At 32.7% G+C, this 21544-nt stretch overlaps 1 protein-coding gene across 2 annotated transcripts in view; it reads left to right on the top strand.

Moving 5' to 3' along the window:
• Positions 1 to 21544, top strand: part of LOC123669642 (leucine-rich repeat-containing G-protein coupled receptor 5-like) — a 271862-nt gene that overhangs the window by 101361 nt on the left and 148957 nt on the right. The window lies entirely within an intron of this gene.

Below are 21544 nucleotides of genomic sequence, written 5' to 3'. Positions count from 1 at the left end.
ACTGGTGAAGGGATTTTTTTTTTCTATCTGCAAGATTGAATGCGAAACGTCGATGAGATGGTTCCTTAAATAGGTTAGGTTACTTTGTAGAACTCCGTAAAGAAATGTGTATAAAGGGGACACTGAATCTTATAATCATTAAGTACTACTTATTTTAGCTAGGAGGTGTTTTCAAGCCGCACACATAAAAATATATCCTAGATTTTCCGAATACATATTAAAATCTATTGTTTAATCCATTGGCTCCTGATATTTGCCTCACAATGTTTTGTAATTCATCTCAGGGTATTCGACTACAAATTTAAAATTTAATATCTTATTTATACGAGTATCTAAGCCTATTGAACGATTATCACTGAAATTCTGCACTATATTTTCGACAACCCCTCTTCAAAAACGTACATAATTACATCTACGTTTATATTCCGTAGACGTTATAGACGTCATATACTTATATAATATATTTGATGTCACATTATATTTCGAACCCTCTCTTAGGAACATCAAAAGAATTGCAGTGATCAAAGCTTATCACAAACTTTCATTTATTGCCTCAACTTTCCGTAAACAGTGTATTGTCTGTACTACATATATCGTACGTTCCTATTTCCTGATAGAATTTGTTCACCAAAACGTTTCCGTTGGGGGAGCTGCGTAGGAAGCATTGTTTGTGATATCTCGACCAGAAATTATTGAGTTAAATTTGTCCGGAACCAATCCGCGGAGATGTAACGATATAAGCCGACCGCTTTGTTCGTCATTCGTTTCATCTTTATTTTTCCAACGGAACGTTTATTGCGTTGCTATTTTTTTTTTTTTTCTGTCCCGAAAAGCGTTTATTGTGACGATTGCAGTTTTAATCCTTGTTTTTGCATTATAAATGGTTTAATATTATCTGTAAGCGCTTTATGGATTAAATATCCAAAACAAACCTTAAATTTCTTTGGTATTTAAAAACATTTAGCACAATTTTAACGAAACGTTTGACATTTCTCATCAATAAGTTCGACCCTCGGTATGATCTAATATTTCGATTTGATTTCTCGACTCACAAACCGAATGATAATATCGAAATTGCCATTTCTATGACCTCTGTCATATTAAATGATATTCAGACCAAATATATTCAAGTAACGAAAACTTTGTTCTATTCAAAATAACTTTATCCAGAGTTCATTATTGAACTTAAATGGTTTTTGACGACACGTTGAAGCAAATTCACTAATTGATGCGTTCGCAATTACCAATTCGAACTCCGTACATGACAATTATTTGTATTTATGGGTCTGGGTGGAACTGCTGGGGATAGTTGATTGTGAGGCATTTATTATTGTTATTTTTTTAAATACTAACATATTTATGGACATTCTTATATATAAAAATTCTCATGTCACAATCTTAGTTACCATACTTCTCCGACACGGCTGGACCGGTTTTTATGAAATTTTGGGTGAATAGCGGGTAGGTCTGAGAATCGGCTGATATCTGTTTTTCATACCCCTAAATTATAATGAGGAGGATTTAAGGGAGGTAATAACATATATGGCAAAACAATTTTTACGGGGTCAGGTAGTATTATATATGTATAAAAGAATTAAAAGATTTTAAATTTTTAAATATTGTATCCTTCTTTACGTATATTACGTATATAAAAGTCTGTTTGCCTATCTCTTTCGCAAATCTTTTTTTTTATTATATCTTATTATATGTAAATATGTAAATGTACTGTGTGGCTACGGTACTAAAGAATATAGCTACCCCCTCTCTTCCCGTGGGTGTCGTAAGAGGCGACTAAGGGATAACACAGTTCCGTTACCACCTTGGAACTTAAAAAGCCGATCGGTGGCGGGATAACCATCCAACTGCTGGTTTTGAAATACACAGGCCGAAGACGGGCAGCAGCGTCTTCGGTGCGACAAAGCCAGCTCTGCGGTCACCAACCCGCCTGCCCAGCGTGGTGACTATGGGCAAAATACATGAGTTCGCGCTATTTTTTGGCGTGAACTTGTGGAGGCCTATGTCCAGCAGTGGACTGTATAGGCTGTAATGATATGTAAATAACCCACAGTTCCATTATTAAAAATAAAAATAAACCTATATATAAAACGTAGTTATAACTCGTAAGTCGAACGATATTATTTTCTTAACATGTCATTAACAAGTTTCCGATCTTGTCGCATTTAATTGGACCAGTTGCTCTGTCACTGTTTGAGTTACTGCCGCATTGCGATTATATCGTGTTCCTTTATCGTATATATCTTTAATATTGCATTGTTTTTTATTTTCAAATTGTAATGAACTCCAAAAGTGTAATGTACTGAGAAATGTATCAGTTTTTTGGTGATAATTACGTCCACGCGATTGCTAAATGTGTATCAATTTTTTTTCGGGTTCAATAGCGTTCTTCTTAGAACTTACTTTGGTATTTTTATGTTTTTTTTTTCAAGTTTTGTTAGGATACAGGTTTTTCTTGTTGAAACGTGTTAAGTTAATCATTTATATATTATTTCTTTGTCAGATAATTTTGAAACGGACAACTTAGTGTTAACAACGTCACTTGTCATTTTGACAAACGTCAAAATACCAGCTGTCGCGCGTTATTGTTTTGGCTAAATTTTATAGTTTTTTTTTTTTTTTTTGCTACGTATTAAAAAGTTTTGTAAGAACACGTACTGTATTGATACAGTGGTCACTTTACTCGCTTCTATCCTACTGGTTGTGAATTCGATCCAAGTTTATGATAAACATTTGTATAGGCCATACACTATTTGTCCTAATCTACGCGTTTGGTTTTATGTCGTATGTTTCTATACGTCAGACAGAAGACTCTTATTGTCATGTATTTTTTTTTCAATCCACCAACCCATATTGGAGGAGTGTGGTGAATTAAGCTATGTTCCTTCTCTTAAATGAAAAAGCTTGTGCCAAGCAGAGGGATGTTTGAGGCTTAATCGTGTTTGTTGTACTTTTAAAGTACCTACATTTTAAAAATACATGTCTGTTTAATAATTTTTAGTTATTATTTACGCCTATTATTGTTTGTTTCGGCCGTACACAAAGTAACACCTGGTAAGATAGTAATGAATAGTAAAGTAATGAAAGGCTGGCGCGCCTGCGCCTTGCGTGCTCTATATCTATCAAATCGAGCGCTACTCACGCGAAGGTAAGCATACATTGTACACAAAGACTTTTTAATTAACAATATTACTCAAATATTAGACCTAGTAGTATTCCAATTTTAGTTTATATACTGTTTCAGCGAGTACCGCGTTCGAAGTTTAAAATAATGATTCTAATAATTTTAAGTTATTTGTTCCATTTTTAAAAAGGCATATCAGTGTATAATTATGTAGAAATTAAATTCAAAAGTACGGAAAGAATCCTAATACTGTCCTCAACCTGTTAATATCCATACAACTGTATATCTAAACCTCGTCTATTAAGAAAAACCATTCCTTATATTTCCCTACTACAATTTGGTGAATATAAGAGCAGAGACATACAAACGTCTGATTGTTTATTTACCAAATCGTAGGATTTGGGGAAATTCTAAGATAAATTATTACTTGAAATGTTAGTAACTGCAGATTAGATTAGTTTCGATCCTGATCAGAGTCTGTGACAAATATACTAATAATAATTTAATTTCCAACCAAAAACCGTCACAAACTGTTAAAATGATAAATATTCCCATTGTATTTTCAACGATTAGTCACTAATTCGAATTAGACCGATTCATACACGTTCTGGTTTAGCTAAACAACTAAATCTGTATATATATCGTTGCGTGTATCGCCGCCATGAATTTGTACAGTTTTACTAACCAATTAATGCCTACATGTGTATATATACCGATTTTGAATTTTAAAGCGGAACCATAATGCAATGGAAATTGATGTATAGCATGAAACCTCGGAACATAATTTTGTAGTCATGCTTATCTATAAAATTATCTTTTTCTATCTTTTCGTCAGCCGTAAAAGTTTCTTAAAGTTGGAATATCCGACAGCATCTGATATCAGCAGTTATAACGAACTTCGAAGGTCCGTTAGTTACGTAATCTTAATCGTGCGATATCTTTCTTAAGATACTTTCATCGCAAAATTTATCTTTCAACTCTTCATTTGTTTCACAACTGAGAACTTAGTCGAATCACGTTCGCGAAACTTCTTTCAGCGCGTATCACCCCGAAAGTTCTCGAACTATCTAACCACGGGATCGTTCTAAACTTAAAATTTCTCTACATAGCGGGAAAACCGCGATTTAATCATTTTATCCATACCCTTAACTCCAGAAAAAGTACTACATTGATTGGAATTTAAAATTACAAAAAAAACTAAGAGGGAAAATTGCTACAGTTGATACTACACTAAAACTATTTATTTTATGTAAAAGTATAACAATAACCCGATCAATATTCTAACACAATTAGTCAATAGAATACAGCCAATTATTATAAAAGCAGAAATCTCACGATCTCTACTCAATTGGCAGTAAAGCTTTGAAAATTTACGGTCATGTAACGGTTTTAATTACTATTTGTATAACATTATCTGATGGATTTCATTAGATCATACCGTATTTGTCTAATTAGCGTAACCGGTTCGAAAATGTTTAATCAAACGACACCAGTACAATTTACATAAGAACTGGCAAACGTTATTTATGTTTGTTTAAAAGTTAAACATATCGAAATTTATTGATTCGAAGACTAACCTAAGAATCTTCGTCGATAAATTAAATATTGATAGTGTCGTTTGCGTTTAAAACATTGATAATTTACCATTTTCGGAAATCGAATAAAACGATTTCTTTCTCCGACTACGTAATATTGTTTTGGTCGACGCAATTGTCGATCTGTCTTTTGCCTGCATGTGTATTGAATTATGTACGAATATATCATCACTATTATGTTAACATGGGAGGTTGCGTGATGTTTTATAGCCTATAAAATGCTTTTCTAAACAAGCTTTTTGTTTGGCAAATTATATTATAGGTATGCCAATCAAATATTTTAAATTGGAACGGGTCTTTCATCTTCTTAAATGTTTCGTAAATAGAAAAAAATTAACTGCATATTAAAAACGATAATCTTAAAATGTCAAGTCATTAGAGAAGATGAGAAGCTGAGACATTATTAAATGAGTAGTCGGTATGATTAATATGTAGCGCTGACATCCTTTTTCCTCGAATGTCTAATGAAGAATGCCCCGCCCACGGCTGTCGCAGCGCTTATATATCCCCCCACCAGTGATTGATGACGTCGCCGCAACGTCACAACTATCCTTGCATAAGTGATGTGGGTGCGATCCTTAACGTAATTACGTGCAGAGGAAAATGTATTGGCGATAACAGAGATGGATTAAGGGGTTATTGGAGAAGACTTCCAACTTGATAAAGCTTTCGTTTCGGATTTTGGTAATCAGATATATAAAGTGCTTCGATTTTATGTAAGATAAAATTACTGATGAAAATTACGATAGTACGAATGTATTCTTTACTTAGAAATTGCATCACGTTATTTTCTTTCTCTGTTAGATTAAGTTTGACTTTGATGAACTAATATCAACTTTATTCTAGTTTCGATACCTACATGACGCTCTTTGAAACATTCTTCACATCTTATCTGTTTTTAAAAAAGAACGCCATTTGCGATTGGATAGAATATTTATTACTACGTTATTTAGTATAAAACTACTAGAAATTATGAAAAGAAAAATAAATTATTATTCGAATCGGTTTATTCTTGAATTTTTTTTATATGACTAATTATATCAAAGCTTAATAAAACTGGAAATATATTTCGGAGCTAATATCTCATCAGCAATCAAATGTAAAGATAGAATAGCCACGCCTACGACACACAATGAAACAATTTCTAAAGGTTTTCAAATGACGCGTCGGAAGCCCAAAGCGTCGTCGAAACGGGTTTTACAAATATTGTCAAGACAAAAGCGAGCGCCGAACGCCTATGTCGTTTTGATTAATAAGTGCCGTTGACATTCTAATTAACCCGGCTAAAAGTCAGCCAGCCTGCCTCTTTGTTTACACCGTGAATGGGATGCTCAAATACCAACGCTGATACAGGGAAAGCGACTATGGACGAGGTAGGGTTATCAGGACTGGAGCAAATTATTTTATTAATTAAATAAATATTTTACTGCAAATGAGAATATTAAGTAATGTAAGTGATAGGTAATTTGTTATTTGAATGTTTTACAACAGACAATGTGATAAAGCCCTTATGTTGGTAAATATGCATGACTTAAATGCTATATTTAAGAAAAATATCTAATACTCAAGTGTATCGGTGTGATATCGTTAGTTATATATTTTAATAAATTAAGTCTTCCTGATAATTATTATTTTTTTAAACATTTTTAAATATTCAAAATGTGATCGCAACAATAATTCCAATTGTTTTTTGTTTCTATTTTTCATTAATTTATTTCGAAATATAAATGACTTAAAGTAGTGTAAGTAAGTAGTTGTAAAAGTTCTAAAAGTACACCCACATCAAATCCGCTTTTCGAAAAGCAAGTAAAACTAAAAAAATAAAGATAAAATATGTTATTATAAAGATAAATTATTATCATCAAAACCCAAAACTAGAATGTTAATTTGACAACCCTATAAAAATCATTTTTAGACTACCTTCATCTGTTCAATGAAACGTGGTACCGTTCAGTGAGATGGAGTATCGAGGTTTTTGATTTACAGGTTTTATTGAGGTGTATTAGCTCTTTAAAGGTATCGATGGTAATAAACATACTATTTTTAAACCTTGCACGAGTCTGCAATTAACTCCACGGCTTCAGTATTTTTAATTGAAGTGACAGAATTGATATGTCTGCTTTTTGTAGACACAGACATTGACGCAGTCGGATGTAATAGGCAATGATGTTGTAAATAAATACGCACATACATAACCTTTTACAAATATCTCGATCCTCAAAAGACTCATTTACAGTACTTTAATTGACGCTTGTTAGAATTATTACCTAAAATTGAATTGAAGATTGATATTTTATATCTTCATATACGTGATAACATAGATTATTATATTAATAATCATTTTTACTAATACACAATAAAACTAACTTATAAGCTATAAAGATTATTGGTTTGAACTAGCTCATCTAAGAACCAATAATTAGATATTAGAAGAACTACTTAAGCAAAAGCTGTTTCTTGGTTAGAAAAGTTTGTTACCTACTATGGAAGTTTATAAATTACGTAAAAGACGCCATGTGTAACTATATCACGTTACGTGTCGTAGGAGAAATGTTAATTGTAATCAGTCTGCGACGAATATTTTTGGAACGGGTAGAACAACTCAATTCGTCTAGTATATGATAAATAATATTCAAATCCGTATAATTTTAATCCAAAGCCATAATGATATTTTGCTCCTTTTAACGTATTTTCTATTTCACCGTTCATAATCCGTCATTTACTAGAACCGCGCCGAGACTTAGCTTAATAAAGGGTATATTTATTCGTAACACCACCGTTTGTAATGTGAATTTGCATATTAAAACAAAAGCATTACAGAAAAGCTAAGGTTTAAACCTCTTAAACAATGCCGCGGCTGAATAGAGACGCGCCTAACCCCATTTTCCCAGGGAAAAATATTTTTAAGCTGGCAACACCATTAGTGCAGCAACGCAACGGTTTTTTTGCATCTAATTTAAATTTTTACTCTGGCTATCTCCGGTAATATTACTGCATTTTATTCAAACTCGTGTTTTTGTTTGTTGTCATTTCGGTATATTGCTACTTTACTTTGGTATGCTAATTCTTATAACGACCGCGGCGATTTTTATTCAGCTGATCTTGGGTTACTATTATGACGTTACTAATTAAAAGTTATATACGAAATATGTTTTATACGAAAATAAAATTAATTTAATTCTTTTACTTTTTCTTTTTCCTATCGTTTTCTTTACAGTTTACTTTTTGAAATATGCTAACACGTAACTTAAAAAAATGTATGTAACAATAACAACACCGAATTCGATAAAATACGTTCCAATAAAGTCGACATTGGCACGAACGTCTATAACTAACTAGGAACCAAGCATGCCTGTAATTTATAATGAATTATATTCATTAGGCACGCAAACTAAAAGTTGCGATTCATCGATTATAATAATCGATAACAAATAGGTACATTCCCAATACTAATACCATGATGTCATAAGCGTAGGCGGTGACATTCAAAATTCAAATTTGGAAGCTTGTAGTTTTTATTCGACATTGTCTTGACTTTGTTTCTAATAAAATATTCGAATCTTGTAAAAAATTAGTAACGTTCTTAATTTAATCAACCTTTTTTTAAACAGTCGTGGCAAACAGATTATTCTTTATGAAAAAAAAATACTGGCAGCATGTAATATAAATTTAAATATAGATTAAAAATGTAGTACCGTCAGCGTGGAACATGGCCGCCGTGTCTACAGTCTATAATTCACAGGGCATGCAACGTCATCGCACTGGTACGCACCTGCCCATACTTAAACAAAATATATGTTACAGCGCGTAAAACCATAACGGAATATGAGTTTTAGCATGCTCGCTACACAAATATGTATATTTTAAAATTACATTGAACAAATAGTAACTCCCATAACAGTAACAAAAATATTTGTTTGACCTTTTTAATGTGATCTACCTATATATAATTCGAATAAATTCCCACCAAATGTTATATTTATATATACCCTCGTTAAATAATTAAAAATTACATTAGAACACTACATTCATTCATTCACGACGAATCCACATCCGAATTCCAGGACAGCGTTAATAAATCATTCGGTCAATCTCTATGCCTGGTACAAGACAAGATTGCTTCGGAGTCCCGAAATAACGCGATTAAGCGAATGAAAGGACCGAAACGAACAAAAGCAAATGTGATTACCACGTTGTCGACGAAAATAAGTAATATTTCTTAGGGAGCCGCTGTCCTTCTTTTATTTCTTTGTTCTCATTGGCTCGCTAACGCAGCCGTGAGATTATATAAACTTACACATTAATCTTCGAATATAAATTATTACATTATATTGTATTATTTTTGGTATTTATTTTAACTATTTCCATATTTCCACCCCATATCTACACGGAAGATTAGCTGGTTGTGAGGGGTGGAAATAATTTGTCACGGCACGATATATGAAAAATAACCAGTTCCCATTCACAATCACATGCGAGGTCGAACATAAGAGAAGAAATATAAATTAAAAAAAAATTATGAACAGTTAATGTTACTTTCACATTCGAAACTGTGCCGATTTTATAACATCAAAAATTAGTATTTGCTGTTTAAAAAAAAATTTAATGACAAAACTGAAATATAATATAATACAATATAGCAGAAAAAGTCAGTAACAGAGAGCCGCGGGCGAACCGCAAAATGTCCTGCGAAAGTCGCAATAACTGTTCTTTTATAACAAAAATAGTCGAAACTCGATCGCCGGCAGCGGGAAACTGACAAATTGTCGTCTACGAAGTTGCCACCCGAGGGACATCACGGTTAGCGAGTGCAAACAGCGCAAGTTTATATTTAATCTCGGTCAAACATCTGAAACGGTTCTCGGTTTTAACTGGCTCCACCGGTGGAACTAGGGACCAGGGGTTATCCGACTTTTTTCTTTTTCTATTACTCTTACGGGTGGATTATACTTTTTGTATGACGGTAGGATCTACGAATTAGACAAAAAAAAACCCGTATTCGATATTCTTTTATGAATATAAATTCATTACAAAATGATGAAATACAAATGATATTAATATTGCATAAAATAATAAAAATAATATGAACACCAATACTCAGTCATTAGAGGTTCAAACGCAGATGTAGACTTAAACTGGCCGTCGAAATTGAACTGAAAATGGTCATTTGAATTTAAAAAGGTCAGCTCATAATTCATTAAGCAGAATTTTATTCGTAAATCATTTAAAGAATCGGATGAAAAGAAATCCATTAGATGGAAGACCTAAATTATTATTATCAAAGTAAATTCGAATAAATGGGCATAAAATTGCCAAAGTACTAACGAGTTAGAAAAATATTTGAAATTCATGAGTGATCGTGAAAGCCGCAATAGAATAATCAATTTGGTTTACGTGTTCAGGGAAATTAAAATAAAATGTATATAAATTTACGCTTTAGGAAATGCACTCGTAATATTTTACAAACACGTAAGTGTTGATTTTTAAAATTCTATATAAAAATTCTAAACAACATTTAATAAACTCCTAAGTTCGAATACTAATAAGAATGTATAAGCCAAATAAAATTCAAAAATGTATAAAACGCGGAAAAATTCTTCTTAATCGAATAAATGGAAAGAAGTGAATGAGAAATCTGTTACAGAGGGCAAATCTTCTCACTTATAACCTATGACTGGTAATTTCTGAACGGTACAGTGATTTGCAAGATTAACTTCAAATAGATAGAATCAGTGATTCGTCCAACTGATTCAACTAAACTAACAATGGAAAGACGATCAGTTCGACGTTTAGAATAATATTGATCTTTAGTAAGCATCAATTGGAAGTCGAAGTAAATTTATGTATGTTTATATTAACATCAGAATTCTATTTGATTTAGAAAAACATGAATGGAATTTGCTTCTAAGCAATTAATCATACAATGCATACAACTGTATTGATTAACTGTCAGGCAATATTCATTTACGGTAAGCGTTTTTTTTTTCTAATTTGTCATGTTGGCACTCAAAATAAAGATTATGTAATCCTCATCATACACATTGTGGACTGTGTGCAAAAAATATAATTACTCTCTTTCTGACAATGATGACAAATTTCTGACAAAAAACTTAGGCATACAAAAATATTCGTCTAGAATAAAACTTCACAAACTCAAAATTTAATGGCTTATAATTTTCTGTATCAAATATCTACTATCGTTTAATTGAGATAGATCTATTGCCAAGAGTTTCAAGAAATCCGGCCGTTTATTATCACAATTTCTCTAAATTGCCTCCTAAGAGGGCGAACGACAGGCCAACTCATGTTTGAGCTCTATAGTACCGCGGAGGCGGGGATATCGCGATTTGCATGAAATGAGTTCCGTACAAGATGATGAGGCGTCCTCTTGAAATATTACTCCAACAGGAATCCTTAACCGTCTACTGCCCTAAATATTTTACTCTTGAGATTCACCTCTGCTCGGAGAATGTGTTCAAAATGCATTTTATATGAGGCTATCTAAAACGATTAGTTTTAAGAAATACGAGAACTTGGGTAAGTTATAATCAAACCAATTATTCAAACTGGTCTAGTTTTGTTCCTAATAAACACCGTCGATCTCAAGAAGTTTCACCATCCGCAGCCTAGATTGAACATAGCTGAGCGAACTCGTAATAAATTAATCGCGCGGTTGGAAACTCGCTAAGCAAAAACATTACTCCCTACAAAACAGCTGGTCGCCGTTAATCTTGGAATAATGGCGTCGAAGATTTATCGAAAGCTTGATAAAAAAAGAGCCCGAAACATTCCTGATTGACGACGAGATGTGGCAGTAATTAAAAGTTGGCGTGTAACGCGCCTGCGAATCTACCTCCAAATGCATAAACTTATACTAATTAGAGAGGAATTCTTTTCAAGATTCGGAACTTGTCGCGCTCGGGAACTTCGACGGCACTGTCGCACGTTTAATTGGGAATCTTAGTGAATTCACTTTGTTCAGAAATTTGTTTTAGCGAACAAACTGAGATTGTAGAACTTAGTTTCGGTATCCAAACGTGCATGTTCACATCTTATTACGTACACAGATATCCGTAATTAAAATTTACAAAGGCGAACGTGAAAATAATACTGAATTCGTTCAGCTTACCGCACGTCGCCTTATGTAAACGAGTGTGACTCAAAACTCAATCAGAAGAATTGCACGAACAGAATACCTGATTGATAAAGCTTGATCTATATAAATTTTCATTATTTTTTTTCTAATTGTTTTTTGCGTCAACGAAGGTGAAAAATGAGGTCATTCTGCATTAGACAACAGCAGTGGAATAAATATTTAGTTTAAGATATTTTTCTTATTCCGATCTTACTATCTACCAGACCGATTTGAATAACTTTTTTTGCATCGAACCATTCCTTTATGAAAAAGATTAACAGATTTCCCACCTCTTTGAAAAGTGAAAAGAATTTTAAACTTTCTTGGCGACATATCCTTAAAATAATTTTAAGAACACGTACCAACATTCCTACGCTTACATAAGATAACAGTCTCAGTAGGCGCGTTAATTAAGCAAGAATGTACTGAATTCGAGCGCGCCTCGCAAACTTAGTCGAAACCCTAAAACTTACTTAGAAATTTGTTTTGCGTCTTCACGGATCTTCATTAGGTTTACGAGTCCAAACTTATTACGTATGTTTGACTGAGGATGTGTTGGCGCTGCGGTTACGTGACACTTCTAATCTGGCCATGTTCGAATCTGTACTAATTTCGCATAGCATACAGCCCGGCCAATTATAAAGCCGGGTCGTCTCAAATTTGGACCAATTAGATAAACCAACGAACTGTGTCGCACTCGGGAGCAGTTTTGTCGGCAATATAATTTATTAGGGAGGCTCAAAGTTGCCGGTTTCAACCCTTAAAGACTCGAGTGAAATTTGATTACTGATGCTTTAAACGTGTCCCCTCGCCGCACTTGAAGTTTTAAACGGATGAGACCATTCGCAGCTCAGACCGATGCGTCTCACGATTGTGTAAACAGATAAAAAATTAAACTAATTTAAAATATACTGTGCGAATCAATTATTATTATTTCTAAACTATACATCTTTTTTATCGCGTTGTATAGTTTCAATATTTATCTCTGAATTTGCTTAGAAATAGAATTTTGACGTAAGCTCCATACAAATTGTGTGAAAAACCTATCGCTAATAGGCAAAACCAGACATAGATAAATTATTAAAAACGGTCAATAAAAAAGAACGCGACTACATTAAGAACATATTAAAAAATATTTGTATAATTACAGAATATACCAGTCATATAGTTAGTTATAGATATTGAAATGGATTGTAAAAAATTTCTTTAATATCCATCTCGTCCTTATTACTTCATATCTCATAAACAGACCGCGGAACTCATCAAACAATTTACGACGCTAGTTTTACTATCAATGAACAAAAACTTTCGTGTAGAGATATTACTGTTTTATTGTATAAGCTTTATTATTTAATAGACGTACTTCACAGCTACAGCTGTTTAAATTCAAAACCAGCATTAATTATCACTAAAAGTCAATTAACGTTGCAAAATGAACGGTGTAAATTTACCACAAAGATTATATTTTCAAACATTTTTGGTATCTCTTCTAAATAGCGTATGTAAACAGACAAACAGACAGTCTGCACTAGTAATATCATACCATAGTTAACATTTACCCGTATTCAAAACATCCACAATCATAATCTGTAAATTAGTGTGTATTATAGTTACTAAAGCATAGCGAAAAAGCGCAGCATTGGGCCGAGTTAAAATGTCGTTTGTATCACTCATCGTAATTTAATGGCATTGTCCGCTCTGCGACTAACAGCCCTCTAACGATAAACCGTTTCCTTGTTTCTTATAAATTTATTATTGTATTTTTATGGCCCTAATAATATCCCTGATAAAAATATATAGGAGAGTGAAATAACGCGGTGGAAAACTTCTTTTTCTCGAACAAAAGCAAATACCAGTATTTAGATATTCCCACTTTCCTTTATGAAATAGAAACAAGAGAAATAATATATAAGATATTTGCTAGAATATGCGTATAGCGTAAATACAGCCTTAACAATTTGCTTAGATAAATATCTTCTTTGTAAGCCTATTGTAAACTTAGTGTGGATCAAAGAATTGAATTAATTAATTATTCGAAATACTAAAAAAAGTTTGAAAAATACTAGTAATATGTAATACAGATCTTTCGCCGAAACTAGTATAAATTTACAATATACAATATCAAATAGGTCAAAATATATAAATTCATTGTAACGTTGAAAAGAAAGATTTTTCACAAGATCTTCTTCTTTAAAATGAAAATAAAAAATATAATATTTGCTGTAAATAATTTAAAAATAATAATATTGTTGTAGTAAAAATTATAATTGAAAAAAAAAACAAGATAAAGCTACAAACATGTATTGTCCTATGATAATTTAATTATCATTTAAATATTAAACCCTGTGTCGACGGTAGTGGTTTTCTTCAAAAGATATTCGACCCTTGACATTTTAACCTACATACGTGGAATATTTCTCACAGTACGATACAAGCTTAATAGTTTACCACCAATAAATATATATCACCCTTTTCATGAAAATGTTACTTGGGCATATTGTATATATTAAACGCTCCTAACGCCGAGTTGCACGAAACAAAATTAAAATTTAAATAGAGATTAAACTAATTTAATCACATGAATTTCATACATTTCTTGCGATTAAATTAGTTTAATCACTACTTCAATTTTAATTTCTTTTCGTGCAACTCGGCGTAAGCTATCTAAATTTATATTCAAATTAGTTTCTACGTATACAATAAGTAATTGAAATAAAATTATGTTCAGTGTTTTCACCATTTTCGTAGCGATTTACGTTCCAGTTCTATGTAATAAAATAAAGAAAATAATCGAAAGAAATAACGTAAATTCAACAAAATTCATATTTTATGAGGATTTCAAAGGACAAATTCTATCTATACAAATAAATAAAATTGGAGTGTCTGTTTGTAATATTAAAATAACTGCTTTTTACTAAATGCATATGGACGTATACACGGTACATATACCAAAACATTTTTTTTTTTCAATTCTTGTCTGTCTGTCTGTCTGTCTGTTTGTTCCGGCTAATCTCTGAAACGGCTGAACCGGTTTTGACGGGTTTCACCTGATGTAATAAGGAGTAACTTAGGCTACTTTTATTTTAGAAATTTATTTATTTTATAACTCTGCGAACCGAAGCACAGCAAACGGGCACACCTAGTATATTATTATAAATGTATATTTTTATTTGGAAATGATATTAAGATTTGTACATAGATTTAGTCTATAGGCTTTTAAGAGAAACCAGAACATAAATCATCTTATATTAAATAAAATCGTTCTCGGCTCTAAAACTATTCCAATAATAGAGATATAGACAGGCACGAGATTCCGTCTTGAAAAGACATTCTTCGCTCGAATCAATTAAATTCTTTGTCGTACCTTCCTTCTATTTTCTTAAATCGCCGAGAAGGTACATCAAAAAGCCTTCACTGAAAAGGGCCAATTAAACGTTTTGAAATTGATTCACCGAATTTCAGTGCCTTTATAAACGTTGTTATTGACATTGGCCATTGATGTCGATTGCCGTTTGAAGTCGCAATTTCGTTTTGAATTTACCATATCAACCGAAAAGATAAAAAACTGATCGTATGAACTATTAAAAATGTATTAGGACCAGCTCGATATAGAAATCGTATCATGAATAAAATATCTTTTTATAGGAATAACCTTTTAATATTATTTACGAAGTGAATAAGATTTTATTTAGGCTTTTATATGGCTCCCTTCAAAGTATATTTTGTCGAATTCCTACTACGCTCCATTTGCTACGACGTCGTCACTCACACCCTTTGACCTAGTTAATTAATTCACTTTCGTAGCTCCTTTTACTGCTTAATTACTTTCTCCATTATAGGTTATATTTAAAGAGTGTCTGAGGGTAAAACTGCTTGCGTGACTTTTAACACAGATATGTATCCAGTCGAGTCGGGCGCAAAGTTATCCTATAAATCATGAAAATTACTTGCAAACGAACCTCTGCCTAATCAATTAATCACTTGGGACTGGTCTGCTCGTGTAACCACAGTGATAGGATTTTAGCGACCCGACAAAAGGGTTAATTTATAGGAAAATAATACTCCATGAGGAATTTAACCAAATTTAACTGTTTTTGTTGCACTTAAAGCAAAAACCACTTGAAAAGTTTCCGACGGATTCAACGAAATTCGTTCCACTTTCACTCTCGTATTTCACCTTCCGTAAGAAAACGTGGATTAAATAGCTCGAGCTGAATCAGATTTTTCAAAAGTTTCGTCGTGAACTAAGTTACACAACTGCAAACCGTTATACCCCTGAGTATGTCGCAAATCACCCTCTTTCGCTTCCACTATCAAGTTTTTCGTTTTCGCCATCTCGAGTGCGAACTCGGATAGAGTTATTGACACTACCACTAAATCAGCGAACTTTACGAGTTATCTCACGAGGACTCCATCAAGCCGCGGATTTCCTGAACCCAGACGTTACGATCTATTCAGACCTCAACCTCTATAAAGAACCCTTGCCCTTGTTATGTCGTCAATGTTGTTTAACTCTCATAACTTATCAACAATGGTCTATTACGCCGGGCAAAAACTTTCACATACATAGTCGTAAGCCGCTACAAAAACACACTGTTAACCCAATTCCATTTTATAGGTCACTCAAAAAACGTTCTCTCCGCCTATTGTTCAAGTATATTGGCTGTTTCATCTACCTTTGCAGCTCGTTAAAGAAATGGAATTGTTTACAAGATATCTTCTTTTTTCGCAACAGCATCTTGAAATTTAAAGCGCTCTAGAACTTAACGAGTGGGAGGCTTTTACATTTAAGTATTGGCGTGATTGAGTCGTTGCAAAATAATATAAACACGGGTCACGTAATTGTGCCACGAACTTCTTTTGGTACACATCTGTGGAATAATTGCTGGGAGAAGTATTTTAATATTCTTTGTGTATAACAAACGTGGAATCGCTTGCGTTCACGAAATACATTATTTTTTTCCGTGAAATGGATATTGCTCAATTACAGCGAACGAAAATATGTAAATCTTTGTTTACATATTTTCCGTTAAAAGTCCATGATTTGTTTTTGGAGTCCCTGACGGCATTCTTTATCTTTTTGTTACATTGTAAAGAACACAGAGTTTGTTTGTCATTGAAAGCAACAAAACAAGCAAAAGTATTTTTATACACATTTAATATTCTTTGTCTATATCTTAAGATCATTGCGTAAAAACTCAACTTTATTTATTAAGAATTGAATAAGTCTCAGTAAAGCTGACTAGCAGATTATATTTATTTGAACCCTCGCCATCATCGCCATCAGAATATTTTATTATTGGTAATTAAAAAGGTATTGCTTTGAGTTTGTCTTGAAAAGTATTAATCGAGCTTATAAACGATTATGCATTTAATACCAGTGATAAAATACGACGACACCCTAATAATTTGTGTTAACGACTTACGCAAGAATTTAGCAAGTGTCGCCTGCCCTAATAGGAGGTGACGGTTAAATTTTTATCAAATTCATCCCCCAAACTGTTTTACGGCGCTGTTTGAAAGTGTCAAATCTGATTTATTTATGACGGATTTGCTGCCCCGCAACACCTGCCTGTCTAATTTTGTTGTTTAATTTTACCTCTCCAGAAATTTCCGTTTCAATCAAGATTTTAAATATGTTTTAGATCTTAAGGTTTAAATTAATTATAGATATGAGAATGTATGTTTTTAATATGTATGATACTGATCACTAAGTTTACGTAATAATTAATGAAGTAATATTGCAATTGAACGATATATCAACAATCCAAAGTAAAAAAAGAAATACTAAGTTCAATGAACATTATATTGATATCAAGTGGCCTTTTATATGTCTAAAAGCAGTGAATTCTAAAAGTTTAATGAAATATAGTAAAAATATTCAATTTACTTAAATTAGAGGCGTTTTCGGCCACCACTTATTCAGACGAGCGGTGTCATAATCCGCTTACCGACGAGTGAGAAATTAAGCTATAATTATTGTACACTGCGACACCTGTAACCTTACTATTAAATATTTTTTTTTCAAATTTGTTTTTGCCTTCATAACTTGTTATTTTCAATTAAAGTGATTTAAATTTACAAAAACATACACAAATACAAAAATGTACACATTATGCCTTAAAATTTCTTCCATTACGTGCAGCTATTTTTGTAACGTTTTTTCTTCAAAAAAGCTTAAATCAAAATTTAGCACATAAAAACTCTGAATAACAAACCAGGATTCAAATATGCAACAATCTACCATTCGAGTGCTACGTCTACTAGATCATCTCTGCTTTCCTAAACTAGGAACCGCCTTGAACTAAAGTCACTAAGCGAAAATATATTCCAAAGGAAAACGCTCACATAATAAAATAAACGTCAGAAATTCTACCTATATTTTAAATAAGACGATTCGTGCGTTCCAGTATTCGACAGACGTCGGTTCGTTTTCGAATTATTGTTTTTTTCCCCACGTTCTCTATAACATTCTTCACGGAGATTTCTGGCTGCTCCTGGGAATTCTCCCGCGATATTGTAAAAAGTGACGCTCCCTGGGGACCGCTTCGATTGTCTGACGGAACATTTTTGATGGAGAGTCTTTACGTGGTCTGTTTTTTATTAATGCTGTTTGTTGGGCGATGAGTTGCTTCTTGTGTTTTAGCATTTTGTACTATTATATTATTTATTATCCTTTTTATAGTTACTTTATCTATAAAAACAAATAAAATTGGAGTATCTGTTTGTAATATTAAAATAACTTTTTGATAAATACATATGGATGTATACACGGTACATATACCAAAATAGCATTTTTTACAATTTTTGTCTGTCTGTCTGTTTGTTTGTTCCGGCTAATCTCTGAAACGTCTGGACCGATTTTCACGGGAATTTCACTGCCAGATAGCTGATGTAATAAGGAGTAACATAGGCTTATTTTTATTTTAGAAATGTATTTAATTTATAAGTCTACGAATTGAACAATAACTTTTTTGCTATATTCCACGCAGACGAAGTCGCGGGCGCTGCTAGTTATTAAGTAATTGTTTTATATATGTTATGTATTAGGATCTTACATCTACTTACAAAAAGTCTATGAGTTATTTATATATTTCAATTGAATTTACTTATTCTATTCAATTTCTATCTTAAATTTCAAATAACATAAGAATAAAATATTTCCTAATAAGCCAAACTACGATTTTAGAATAGATGCACGCAGAACCGCATACGAAGTAAGATGGTACTTTAAAATCTTATGTCAGCCTCGAACATCTTCTATTGTCGATTCATAATGACATCACAAGTAAATTCAATATTCTTTAGACTTTTGTATAACTTTATTTGATATTTCAAGTATTCAGGTCAGAAATGTTGTTACTGTATCGAAATAACTACGCTGCAATTGAATTTTGAAATTATGCAAAATTCGTTTTGTTAAAATAACAAGCGTGATAATTTCAAAAATTTAAAATCAAATATAATTTTAGTATAAAACCTGAAGCTTGCTACTTTAGCCTTTATAATAGGTATACAAGGAAAAAAACTTTCACTGAAAATGAAAAGAAAAAATTGTAATTTTACAATATAACGTTATGTGCTATTGTGTTTGGTTCAAAATGTAATGGAACTTTAACTGGTCTGGCTTAAATCTGTAGAAGCTATTTTAATTGTTTCTAGAAAGTAAATACTTTGAAACAGTTATTAATTGTGTATTTTATTTTTTATTTTTTACATTTGAACGAACGAAACTCGAAATAGATGGGGCAGCGAATAGAACTTTAGTATGTTCTCTCTACTTTAATAATAATCTACTATTAATTATTAATATACTACTAACTATTTAATCTACTTTTTATAGTTGTATAATTACTATTGGCAATGTACATAATTCATGTATTGTATGGAATATCTTGTCTTTAAATATAATGCCAGTCACGTCTAGGAATTGTATAAGATATTTTATAATGGGTAAATGTATGTGATAAATGTTTAAATGCCTTGTCCGTAACATCCAGTTATTGTTTAATGTCTTAGTGAGTATATATATATGGTCGAATTGAGTAAACTCCTCCTTTTTTAAAGTCGGTTAAAAATAAGCTAAAAAAAGCTTAAAGCTATTTGATTTAGACCAGCAATGCATCCGCAACTTCCTTAATGTAGTAGATATCCATGGGCGACGGTAGCCATTTAACATCGGATGACTCCGTACGCTCGTTTGTTTCCCTTATAAATAAATATCTACACAATACAAACACGGTCATCTGTTCCTAAAGTAAGCAACTTAATGCTTGTGTTACGAGTATAGGTGACAGCCGACTGGTATATATCTACATATATTTTTTTTTTCGATAAACATACTTATAAATAATACATATATAAATATATAAATAAATATTTCTATTACACCCAGACTCGGGGTGGGAATCGAACTCACAACCCTCGGAACAGAAAGCAGGGTCACTACAAAATGCGCCAACGGGCTAGTATATTAAATTGTCTATATAAATAAATTGTCTACATATATTATCGAAATCAACTTTGCATAGTATCTACATAAAAAGTGAACATGTTTCCGTGTTTTCGTTGTTCCGTGTCGTATGCAAATGTAATATTGTTTCGTATTATTGACACTCATCCTTCGACGCTCACTGCGCTTAGACTATAGAATATTTTAACATACGTCTCTTTGTACATACACAAGCTTTTGTCCGAATCTGTATAGAACCAGTACTAGCTGCGCCACGCGTTTCCACCCTCGTACTTCCCGATCCCGTAGAAATATCGGAATAAAAAGAACCAAGTTTCATTAAAATCGGTCCAATACATTTTCCGTGAAAGAGTAAGAAATATGCTCAGATACATCCTCACAAATTTTCCTATTTATAATATTAGTAGGATTATAAAACGGTGGTTTATACTCTTAGTGACCGTCCTATATCAATACTATACGTATTGATGCGAATAGTTAGCTTAAAGCTAGCGGTTGTATATTCGATTCCCGTTCAGGGGCGGATATTTGTGCTTGTGCACATTTTTATTTTCATTCTGGGTGTCTGGTCACTGTGCATCTGAGAGCAGTTGAAGGTCTTGTTTATTATCATTGACATTTGACGGTAATTGTTATTAATAGTAATGTAGTAAACAGGATGACATTTTTATCATAAGTCCATATTTGTCCCTTTTGTTATCATGTACACCTGATAGCGATCGTTACTCATAGTAGGGAATATATCCACCAATCCACATAGGAGCAGCGTAGCGGATTAAGCTTTGATCCTTCTTCTACATTGGGAAAGAGGCCTATGCCCAGCAGTGGGATATTACAAGCAGCGTAAGTGTCATATTTTTACTGTTTTATTTGGCATGACATATAATACAGCTTGGTGGTGGATTGCTTTTTAGATGGATTCAATTTGCTGTTTTGTGGCGTTGTTTCTCTTATTAATGTGATCGATTCAACGTTCCGCTAAGCAGGTTGATTTAATTATTTCGTCGTTTCGTTGTTATAATGTTATGATATTCGATATTAATAATTCAAGCGATATACAACCATTCAAGTTATGTGATGGCCAAATATTTGATACTAACGGTAGTGTGTTTGATCGCCGCTCGGATATTAGTATTTGTAAAGATATTTAATTCTAGTTTAGAACCCACCGTTTATTTTTAGAGCAACGCACCATGCTAAAT

This window comes from Melitaea cinxia, chromosome 3, assembly GCF_905220565.1.
Source record: "Melitaea cinxia chromosome 3, ilMelCinx1.1, whole genome shotgun sequence".
NCBI classification, from domain to species: Eukaryota; Metazoa; Arthropoda; class Insecta; order Lepidoptera; family Nymphalidae; genus Melitaea; species Melitaea cinxia.
The sequence above is the reverse complement of the archived record's forward strand: the minus strand, read 5'-3'. Positions and strand labels throughout refer to the sequence as shown.